This window comes from Callithrix jacchus, chromosome 4 (assembly GCF_049354715.1).
Source record: "Callithrix jacchus isolate 240 chromosome 4, calJac240_pri, whole genome shotgun sequence".
Classification (NCBI taxonomy): Eukaryota; Metazoa; Chordata; class Mammalia; order Primates; family Cebidae; genus Callithrix; species Callithrix jacchus.
In genome coordinates this window covers 106,067,875-106,080,069 of record NC_133505.1, presented here as the reverse complement: position 1 = coordinate 106,080,069, position 12,195 = coordinate 106,067,875, and the positions used below count along the sequence as shown (strand labels likewise).

At 42.0% G+C, this 12,195-nt stretch overlaps 1 protein-coding gene across 1 annotated transcript in view; it reads left to right on the top strand.

The window, feature by feature from the left end:
• The first annotated feature begins 234 nt into the window (after positions 1-234).
• Positions 235-12,195, top strand: part of MCHR2 (melanin concentrating hormone receptor 2) — a 64,808-nt gene continuing 52,847 nt past the window's right edge. The window contains exon 1 of the mRNA XM_017971280.5: positions 235-341. The gene's annotated coding sequence lies outside the window, so the exon portion shown is untranslated. The remainder of the gene's footprint in view (positions 342-12,195) is intronic.

Here is a 12,195-nt window from a genome sequence, read left to right as displayed (position 1 = left end):
ACCTCCTTTCCCACTTCCCTTCCTTTAAACCTTTGGTACATCAATAAACATTTGTTCATATAAAAAGAAGGTCGGGTTTCTTTAACTGCTTAGCTGAAAACACCTGCAAATGCTCACAAGGACTTTAGTGACTACCAGAGTCAAGAGAAGCAGTTGAAAATAAGAAAAAACAAGTTCCGCGAGAGCAGAGATGCCCTCGGATTTTATTCACGAAGGCACCCCACGCTCCTAGAAGAGAACACAACGCAACCGACGCTCGGATTGGATCAAGTTGCAAAGGTAACCCCGCTGGTTCGGCGCTGGGCTGTTCCTGGGTCTTCACCCACCCTTTGGAAATGGAGGTAGGACTGGCTCCCGACCTGTCCCAGAGACCCTCCCACTCCACCACCCCCCCCCCCCCACCTTTCCGCAGCTGGGACCCGCTGCGAGCCTTTGACCACGCGTGCTTATCGGATAGACCGGCAGCCCCGCAGAGAGGAAGGGCGCCAGGGCCGCCAGCCGGCCGCGCGGGGAGGACGCGAGAGCACCCAGGTGACGTTCCGGGGGCCGCGGCGCGGGGGGCGAGCTCGGGCGTGGGCGCGCCCCAGGGCCCGCTGGCTGCGCGGCGGAGACTGTCGGGCGCCCGCTCCACCTGTCGCTCCTCCTCGGGGCAGGCTCGCCAGTACTGTCCGATTGTTGGGGGACCCCCCCTCCATCCCCAGAAGGTACAAAGTTTGGCTCTGTGGAGCCACCTAGGCGACGGAGCGGGGCGGGTGGGTGGCCGGCTTGTTTCACACTCGGCAAAGAAAACGGAAACACAGGTGGGAAAAGAGAGAGGGAGTGGCTTTCCGGGATGCAGCGCCCCCGCGAGACTGCTGGAGCGCGCCGGGCTCTTGCATCCCAGCTCTCCATGGGGACTAAAGAGGCTGAAATAAAGTGGCGAGGGCGAGGCACTAATCACGGGCTTGTTTCCTAATAGCTCAGGAAGTCTTTTCTGAACTAGAAAAGACAAATTCCGTTCCTCCTCCAGGTAGATCCCCGTGTGCCCTGTACGTGGCTCCGGTCGGCCTTCCTTGAAGCCGGCCTTCCCACTTAGGCAACTTATTAATATTATTCTTCTGTCTCATGATTCCTACACGGTCAGGTCATCTGATCTCCTCAGTGGCCCTAGGGAAGTTAGAGAACTGACTGTTAGAGATCTGTGGAGAGTGGGCAGGAGGTAGCCTAGGCCCTTTGCAACTCGGCCCAGGCTTCTGAGAGCATTTGAAACATTCTGAAAGGTTTTTTCTGTAGCGATGAACAGGAAATGTACTTGTGTTTTTTAATGAGGCTTTGCCCCAAAGCCTAATATCTTTGTTTGAGGTAGAATCTTCTTATTAAAATGTCCCTGAAGCTACCACTGAAGAATCAGGCATGAACAGAAAATCGTCTGGATTTGAGGAATGCACAGATATTTCACAGAATTTAGCTCAGTGCAACTGTGGAGGCAGTCTGTTTTCAATAAATGTTTTCTAACTTTTTAACATTGCATTTTTCTACTTAAATAAACCTGTTTGTTACTATGACTTAGTGGGTAGAGATGTTCGGGTGCTGACCGGCTGGAAATGACTGGATTGGGTTGGTAACCCATTATTTGGGTTTCATTTGGATCATGACATCTGTTTAATGTCACAATCGAATTGGCCTTTTGCAGAGCAAACATTTAGTGTCTTATGGCTATGACAAGATAATTACAAGGGCAGTGGTGTTCGACTCTTAGCCTAACTCTTGGCCTATTTTAGACTGCACAAAGCATTCCAATTCCAATAAAAGAGATTTTTGAGCCTGGGGAATAAAGTATGATCAATGCACAGGCCAGCGAATGTTTCTGAAATATTAATGTCGATAGTTAAACAGAGATTGAATAGGGAAGGAAAAACCACCAGGCACTTTAAAGAGGAGCTAGGAACAATTCTACAGGTCCAACATGCTGTGAAAGAACCGATTTCATTTTTAGTGTCAGCCTGACTCTTTTCAAAAACTAGAAATAGATTTTGAAGGGAGGTCTGTTGTGTATACTACTAAGTCCAGTGTCTATTTTGAGAGGCGAGCCTGTTAATTTAACCCAAGTAATGAGCTACATGCAGAAGAGGCAACAATTGTCCTAACTCCCCAGCCTAGCACTTTAGTCCTGGAGTTGGCAGAGTGGGGAGTGGGGGAGCTCCCCCTTCACAAGACCTTTGGAAGCCCATGAGACCTATGGCCCAGGGCAGTGTCTATCTAATCAGAGGTCCCAGGTGCTCTGCGAAGGACAGTCACAGCTCCTGCTCCGCAAGGGATGGAAAATGCTTCTGTTCCCTGAAGACACCAAGATGCCTCTGCCTTCCACAGTGACACCCCCTCACCCAACATGACACCTCCTTCAACCCAGCTGGAAGAAACCTGAGCTAGCACTTATTCAGTCTCCAATTTACTCACCTCCAATCCCTTGTGCATTTATTTTTAACTTTCTGATTCTCAGATGTGAAATGAAATAAATACAGGTGGGGAAAATCGAGCAAAGCTGGAAATGAGAAGAAAAACCTTCATGCCTCAGGGCTGAAATAAAGAGAAACACTTTTGTCAAGAGCCTGCTCTGTTTTAGGCAATGTCCAGGTGCTTCATTTCATAAAATCCTCACAATAACTATGTAGAAAGTATTATTCCCACCTTAACTATATGGAAACAGGCTCAGACAGATTGGTGACAACCTAAAGTCACACTGCTGAAAAATGACAGAGCTAAGATTAGGCCCAAATTTGTCAAATTCTTCTAGGAAGGCAAGCGTGCTTTGCTGGTGAGGGCTGTCAGGGAAAGCCCAAGAAGCTCTGTCCTCCCGCTCCATCTGTCTCTCAGCTTACCTAAGAAGGATGAGCTGAGGCTAAATTTGCCAGAAGCTGTGCCTGGAGAGCATGTATTCACCGCTAGGGCCTCCTATGGAGGTCCTGGACCTCATAGACTGCTCTGCTCCCCTCTTTTCCCACTCTTTTTTTTTATTGCATTTTAGGTTTTGGGGTACATGTGCAGAACATGCAAGACATTTGCATAGGTCCATACATGGCAGTGTGTTTTGCTGCCTTCCTCCCCTTCATCCACATTTGGCATTTCTCCCCAGGCTATCCCTCCCCAGCTTGCCCCCAACCGCTGTCCCTCCCCTCTTCCCCCCAATAGACCCCAGTGTTTGGTACTCCCTTCCCTGTGTCCATGTGTTCTCATTTTTCATCACCCACCTATGAGTGAGAATATGCGGTATTTCATTTTCTGTTCTTGTGTCAGTTTGCTGAGGATGATGTTCTCCAGATTCATCCATGTCCCTACAAACGACATGAACTCATCATTTTTTATTGCTGCATAATATTCCATGGTGTATATGTGCCAGATTTTCCCAATCCAGTCTATCATCGATGGGCATTTGGGTTGATTCCAGGTCTTTGCTAATGTAAACAGTGCTGCAATGAACATTCGTGTGCATGTGTCCTTATAGTAGAACGATTTATAGTCCTTTGGATATATACCCAGTAATGGGATTGCTGGGTCAATTGGAATACCCTCCTACTCCTCTGACCCCAAACTGTCTGTCAAATGCTACAATTCCAGAACCATTGGCATATGCCCCTTCTCTCCACAGGGTTACCACTCTTTCACCACATGCCTGGGTTTCTTCTTTCTGTCCCACCTCAACATTATTGGGAATGTCATAAAGACCCCTCCAAATAAAGCAGGAGATGCATATCTAAGGACATACTAGATGTGGCTCTGAGGACTGAAGAACCCAGGGCCTGGAGCTTCCAAACACCTGGATACCCTGATCAGGGTGGAAAGGAGGAGAGGTGGATACTGAGGCTTTGGGCAGGGTCCAGGATTGGGGCTCCTCTATCTTGGGGAAGGGCAGGAAGGAAAGGAAAAAAACAAGAGTGAGACAGAGAGAAGAGGAGACAGAATTACGTAAATGGCTTTTACCCAGGGGAAACTTTATGATTACAGAAAAGTTCTTAAAATTTAGATTGATTGTGTAAAATTAATGCTGATGAAATGACAGTCTTTTGTAAATGTCTTATGACTTACAGCTAATTTGCCATGCAACTCAGTAACAATTGTGTATTTCATTAAATATACACACATAGGCACACTTTTTTAATAACAGGTGAGCATGATGTCAAGGAAGTCAAGAGAAGAGAATATTTCAAGGAGAAATTTGCAAGGATATTAGGTGTTGCCAGGAAACCTTGAAAACAATGGTTTCATTACAGTGGTGAAGCAAAATCTTGAGTGTGATGATTTCAAATTCTTTCTTGGGCAACAATTAGGATCAGGCTTGCTTCAGAAAGTTAGAGCAGTAGGCAGGTCTATTTAATAAAATAGTATGTATAGGGCATAGTAAAAGGAAAGATGAGTGACGTGCATATTCTGCTAGCTCAGATGACTTTTTGAGACCTAATTCTACTTGTGACATCCTCTATAGACAAACATCTAAGTATGAGGACTCAGGAGTGAAAGTGGTTCTTTTCCAAGAGGTGTTACTAACCTCATGGCAGGGGCTGGGCATGGTGGATCACACCTCTAATCCCAGCTCTTGGGAAGGCCAAGGATGGAGGATCACTTGAGCCCAAGAGTCTGAGACCAACCTGAGCAACATGTTAAAACCCTGTCTCTACAAAATTACAAAAAAAAAAAAAATTAGCTAAGCATGGTGGTGTACTCCTGCAGTCCCAACTACTCAGGAGTCTGACGTGAGAGGATCACTTGAGCATGAGAAGTTAAGGCTTCATTGAGCCATGATTTCAACACTGCACTCCAATCAGGGCAGCAGAGCAAGATCCTGTCTCAAAATAATAATTAAAAAAAAAACAAAACATCATGGCTGACATCAGTCACATATATCTTAAGAAAGACCACTCTCACCCAGATAGCACTTTCTATTGAATCCAAGAGGGAAAAAGGAAGCATCCAGTGTCACTTTCCATTTATCTCAGCATCTAATAAGTAGGCTTCTTTCCCTAACATCTAATGTTTGAGTGCTCAATTTGATCAGCCTGCATCAGAGGTTTAGGAAGAAATAGAAAAAGCTGCTTTCCCACCAAGAATTCATCCATCCAACTTATATGGCACCAATAATAGCACCCCAATTAAAATTGGATGAGTTTTTTTCTGGAGGGTAGGTCTCACTCTGTTGCCCAGGCTGGAGTGCAGTGGTGCAATCTCAGCTCACTGCAACCTCCACCTCATGGGCTCAAGCAATCCTCCCGTCTCAGCCTCCTGAGTAGCTGGGACTACAGATGTGCACCACCACACCTGTCTAATTTTTGTAGAGACTGGGTTTTGCCATGTTGGCCAGGCTAGTCTCAAACTCCTGACCTCAAGTGATCTGCCCTACTCAGCCTCCCAAAGGGTTGAGATTAGGCACAAGCCACCACTCCCAGCCCTAATTAAAATTGTTTTACACATGGATGTAAATTTCTGAACAGCCATCCTGAGTAGAGTTGGGGAAGGTGGGTTGATGTGAGTCATTTACTGAGGCTTAATTTAGGAGGCAACTTTGAAATGGACCATGAAAGACTGAGAAGGAATTTTGCTAAAGTGGGAGATAAGACTGCCTTAACTGCTGTAAGAAATACTGAAGGAAGCAATGAAGCTGTGAGGAGAAAAATTCAGAAGTTCCATCTGAATAGAAGAGACAGGTAGGAAGCAGGGGGTTTAGAGAGACGTGAAATCAGAATTTAGAATATGGAATTAGATGCAAGATATATGGGAAGTTGTCAGGAGGGATAAAGGGTTGGAGAGGAAAAACTCTCAATCCACAAGCATCATGTTAAGCTTATACCATGTGTTTAAGTAGCCTGCAGTTTTCGGGAAGTGCATGTAAACACACAACTTATAATTATAAGGTATGTATAAAGCCTGAGAGTATACAGAAAGGGGAGACTCACAGAGCTGGAATTAATCACGGACTGTTTCTTAAGGGTGAGCCATTTCTGCAAAGAAGAGCTTTCCGCATCAACAAGGAGAGAAAGAGACCTTTATGCAGAGAGAACATGAGTGAAAGCACAGATGTGAAATTAATAGTAACAGCAGTGACAACCAACATTTATTTTCTAGTTGCCGTGTGCCAGGTGCTTTACATTTCCTCACAACAGCCATATGCAATGGGTTTTATTATTCCCACTAGACAGATTGGAAACTGAGGTAACAAAAGAGGTTAATGAATTTGACCCCGTTCTCAATCCTTATAGGGTAGAACCTGGATTCAGCCCCAACATCTCCATGTTTAACCATACATACCACTGACCAGATCCCCACAGAGAAAGAGGATTTTCCCAGAGGCCAGACTCTAGTTTTCAAGAAAACAGCTCCAGTCACAAGCCACTGCCCAGTAGGGAAAATGTTTTTTCTTGTGGCCACCCTCTTCTTTGTTCTTGAAATTCCTACCCCACACAGGGAAGCATTAAGCAGAAAAGTACTGGTCAGTTTAATCTAATCTCTAATAAAGACATCTTTGTTTTTTTTTTGCCTTCAATATAGAATGTTACATGATAGACATAGGATTGCTAAGTTAATGTTTGGACCTCAGCATGGGAAAATCTGTACTTTTAAGTACAAACAACAATAATAATTAATTAATTAATAAGCTAAAAGGATTGACAGCTAGAAAAACCTCTAGATGCTTATTTTTACCGTGGTAGATTTCTGATTGTCAAAGTAAAATGTCTTTTATTTTATAAGCATTTGACCTATTTGAAAGACATGAAGATTATCTAAGGATTTTTCCTTTGTTAAATTTGCAACCCTGCTTTGACATCCACTCAAATATGTAATAACTTTTTATCATAAAGCCTGCAGCAGAAATGAATGTTAATATTTTCATGCAATCCTTCTGGGACTGCACTGTCTGAATGGATATATCTTTTCTCTGGTGTTTTTGGAGCTAGTGTCATGTAATCAGCACCTGTCAGTGGAGCACTGAATATCAGCAGAATAAAAAATTATTCCACATTTTCATTGCTATTAAATACCTCACTCCCAGTTTTAAGTCATCCATGATTTGCTTCAGCAGTGAAAATCCCAATATAGAGGGTATTTTATGTTGATGGTAGTAACTAGTCCTTGGAAAGGTTATATCTAGAAAATCTTTTTTCTCTGTCTCGGTCACTCTCTTTCACTCTCTCGAGCACGTGCACACACACACACACGCACACACAGGCGCTTTCACATGAAGTTTTTCAAGTCCACTCCATTGACTATTTGGACAGCTCTTCCCTGCTTCTCAGAGGGCCAATGGATGAACTATAATTCTATAGAATTACCTCAACCTCCAATAGCTTCCCTCAGGCTCTCAGAACTAGAGCCAATCAGGACATTAGCAGAAACGACTTCAGTCTCAGCCTACTCTGACCTGGCAACCAGATGTTCCCAGGTAAGATTATTTTTCCTTAAAATGATCTCAGAGCAGATTCAGTGGAGCACATTGCCGTCTATTAAAACATCTCACTCATCCCCATAGGTGAGACTGTGGTGCTGGGAAAATTTACATGTGCACCTGAGAACTGGCGTTTTATAAGGGCCCACTGCAGGTCGAGTAAAGTGTGCTAGTGTGCTTTTAGAATGTTTACTTTTTCATTAATTTATAGATAAACTACAAGGCAGAACAATCATCACATAAGTTAAAATGATCAAATTAAAGAAAGATCTTTAACAAACATGTGTCACCAAGTTCATATGAGACTACTTTAATGCTAGCAAATTTCAACAACAAACTCTCTTCATCCAATAAATGCTTGTAAATCTGTTGAGCAAAGTCCGAAGCCATTTAAAATTTTTTTTCTTCCCAATTTAACTGTCTCTACAAAGGAGCATACATTTTTCAAAAATTTTCTTCTTTAATCCTCTTAAAGATCCCTTCTCATGGAATTCTTAAAAGGGATATAAGGTAAATCAGAATTATATTAATTAAAGGGTATTAAATTAGCAACAACATAAATGATCACTGTATAAATTGCTGTCAAGGATATTCTCTATAGTCAGCCTTCCCAGGGAGCTTTGCCCAAGACAAATATGAGGCACAAATGCAAATCACATATGTAATCTTAAATTTTTTAGTAGCCACATTTAAAAGTAAAAAGAAACAGGTGAAAATAATTTTAATAATACATTCCATTTAACCTATTCTATTAACAATGTTATTTTCATAACAACATTTCTATTCATTTTCAATAGAAACTAGTTATTAAGGATTTATTTTACATTTTTTTATACCTAGTCTTCAAAATCAGGTATGTATTTTACACTTAGTGCAAATCTCAATTCAGACAAGTCAACATGCAAGTACTTAATAGCCACATGTGGCTAGTGGTTACTGTGGTTGTAGGGTTGTAGGAAAGTTCAATGGAACATGCATACTGTCCTGCTATCTTAGGTGACAGGAAAAAAAAGATGAATAAAACATGACTCCTGCCCTCAGTGAGGGTGAAGTACAGGGATTCTTTCAGGCTGGGACAGATTATTTCCTTGGGTGTACACTGCTGCTTCTATGGACCTTTCTGCCAATTAGAGACTCTGTGTTCCCAAGTCACCTAACTCCTATATGTCAAAAAATGGGCATAGTGTGCTGATTTTATTAAAACGAGACACTACTAGTATCAACTGAAAGCTGTTTTAATAAATACACCAACCTATGATGTCTGTGAAGTAAATGGTATTCCCCCATGCAACCCACCTACCTCTGCCCCACCTCCCACCACTTGGATGTGGCACCTTTGAGCAGTGCACAACCTACACAGCCATATCAGAAGGCCTGTTCATTCCCTTGGCCTACTACTGCCCATGGCATCTTTTCTCCCCAGTTCTTTCCCTGCCTGTACTCCAACCAACATCAGAACAAGACTGTCTAATTAAAAGATGCCATCTCACACTGACTGCTGTACAGACTGTGAAGCAGGATACATTTTTTGGTGTCTTAGCCTCTCTTATCCACCCCCAACATGCTATCATCCTCTTTCAGGGAGGGCCAATGGATGAGCTGTATTTCTAAAGAACTGTCTTGACCTCCCATAGCCTCTTCCACTCTATAAGATGGGCAAGTCTAGGAAATGTCCTCTTAACACAACCTGCTTTCAGAGAAGAGTCAGATGGCAGTCCTTAATTCTATGTCATTCATTGAATACAATACTTCATCTTTCTCAGGGGTATTCACATTATAAGCATGATTTGTACTGTGGAGATGAAAGTCTATATTCTCAGTTAAATTAAAGTCTGATAAGTAAGAGGAGGGACATCTTCCTGGAGCTGCTGAAATGCTGCTAACCAAGTGGGAATCTACCATGCCTCTGACTGTGGCCCTGCCAGAGAGGCCCATCGGTTGCATTTTCTTCATTCACATTCCTCTATACCTTTGCCACATCAAGTCGGGATCCCTTTTTATATTGATTCCTAAAGTGTTTTTTCCCCTTGCCTGCTCAATTCATGGGTGTAAATCTTGAGTTTACCACATATTTGAAGTATTTATATTGTTTGTACTAGTTTCCAGAAAGGCAATGATATGGACCAAGATTGACTATTAACATCATAAATTGTACTTACCATCTAGCAAACTTTATTATGGTTGAATTAGCTAGCAGTAGCCTTGTTTTTAAGTAGGTGAGTCTTCCTAATTCTGAAGCTGAGGAAATAGCATGACATTTCAAGTTTTTCATTTAAAACTATGCTATGTTTTCGAAAAAGGATAAGAATAATTGGCACCGACTTATCACTAGGCATAGTAGCCACTAAGCCCAGGACCCACAGGACCTTTAGAGGCCAATGGAAATGTTTACATTTCTTTTAAATTCAGGAGGAAAAAAATAAATGTACTCCAACCTGGAGTACAATTTGCCTTAATGCCAATGCAGTGGTAAAATATGATTTTTAATTTTTTTGTAGAGGAAGTAGCTCAAAAAGACAAAAGCATCTAGAGCCTGTGAAAGTAATGATGCAGCCCTACTCTGGATGGTATCACAACTCCTATGAACAGTCTCAGAAGCAGGGTACATTTTCTTCTGTTCTTCCTAAGCAGAGTAAGTTTTCTTCAAAATTTCTCTGCAACTATGTGTAAAAACTTCTCTAGCAAAATGATGAGCTGGAGTTTTCCTAAAAATCTAATAGGTCTTAGAAAACATAAAACTTGAGTCTGAACTCCCTTACTTGTTTTCAAAGAACATTCCCTTCCAGTTAATACATTTCAAGGTCAAAGGAGATTTTGAACATGCTAATTAAAATGTTAGATATTGCTGAAACAGAAGAAAATTAACTTTTATCCACACATTTTGAAAGTGATTCATGAATGAGTAGGATAACATGTCAGACTACGTCTTAGACCCCGTTGCTTATCAAAAGCTAAGTATTTACTTACATCAAACCAAATTCCCTAAAATATAACTTTGTTATAAAATGAAGTCAAAAGAAAATCAGCAGGTCAGGTAAATATTGGCATTCTGGCCTCCATATGCCTAAGGTTGCTTTTGATGTGGAATGTGTGAGTTGCTGACAAAGAATTCTCTGTGGCAAGGGGCCAGCAAGTGTGTGAGGCAAGAATGCCAGCAAAGGACATCAATTTCTTAAAGGCAAAACTGGAATTTGAGCAGTTTTGGTTTAGTCCCTGGTTCTTAGCCAGCAGGCCTTACCTTAGCAAGGCTTAAGCAGTCCATATGCAGGGCTGGATGGGGATGCTGCAAAAGCAGGTGCCAGAAGGTGAACTGAAGTAGGAAACAGGGTTTCAAAGATGCCTGGAGTTCAGGTAGGTGCATTGGCAAACATGAGGTAGCTGGGGAGTGTTATAAAAAAGCCACAGGTGGTGCTCCATGAAAGTAGACAGATGTAGCTAGCTTGCAGCTGCCACACCTGGAGTAGCTTGACCAAAAGGCATAGATAGATGGTGGTTTGAGACATGAGCTGTGGTGCAATGGTGGCTACACAACTAGAGCCTACAGAAGTCCTGCTCCTTTATACCGTCAATCACCATCCATGGCTTCACATCCTAGGACACTAATGCCATCTGGAGATGCCCCAAAGCAGCACATAATTGGTGCCCACCAGACTATGGCTGGTTTTCATATAGGCTAAAAATAGACATTAAAAAGTTGAGACTTGTGCAAAATCACAGTTTCCTAAGGCTATAGATTCTGAACTGTGAAATAGATGTTATATAATCATTGTCATTTGAAGAGACAATTAGAGATTATGCAACCCAAACATGCAGAAGAAAAATATAGGTTTGTTAGCCAGTTAATCAAAATACTATATTATTTTCCCAGATTTTATGTTTGGGATATTTTTAACTTTTTAAAATTTGTAATGTGCTGTCATATGTCTTTTGCCCTAAAATTTGTATTTGTAACTTTGTGTTTTTCCTAAAGACCTTCCCCTAGTTGTTTAAGCTGAAAATTCTACAAATCCTGCATCTGCTCCTGACTGTCTGCATACATACCCTCAAACAGTGAGATACAATTCCTGCATCATTCCAGCAGACAGAAATTTCTCTCTGGTCACTTATTAAAAAATTCAAATGAAGGATGCTCTGAATGTTTGTGATTGAAAAGTGAAATGCCTTTCGTCAGTGAAGAATGAGTATGAAATTCAGTTTTTTAAGCTATATTGATTAAAGTGTTTAGCCACTACTCATCCTAAGGAGGTGGGTAACAGGCAGAAATGAAGTGGTGAGTATGTTTAAAATACACTCCCTGCCAATATGACTGTATTTTTACATCATGATCACCAACTCATGGTGTACTCCTCATTAAGATAAACCCCATTCATCTTTTCTGTCTAGCTTCTTCTTGTCATTTAGAGATAGGTGTGCAGCTGAGAAGTGAGAGGTGGAATGACCCCTAGAAAGCTTGCCTTCTGACTATGAGAGGTGACCAAGCCTAATTTTCCCACATCTAGATCTAGTCATTCTAGCTACTGTCTAAACAATCTCAATATATAGAGATGGGATAATAGAAGTGATCCACTTTCCGCTGGTTCTCTTCACTGTCTGAAGTGTTTTGAACTAAAAGCTGGTGCTATGTTTCTAAACCCATTCCCTTTAGATTAAGGACTAAAAACTAAGAGCCTTAACCTCAGCCCTGTCTTGGTTCACAACTTATTCCTACAGTTCTCACCACCTCCTTTCTATCCCAGAGTTCCATACCCACAGTAAACAAACTCTAGTTCATAATGACGATCATG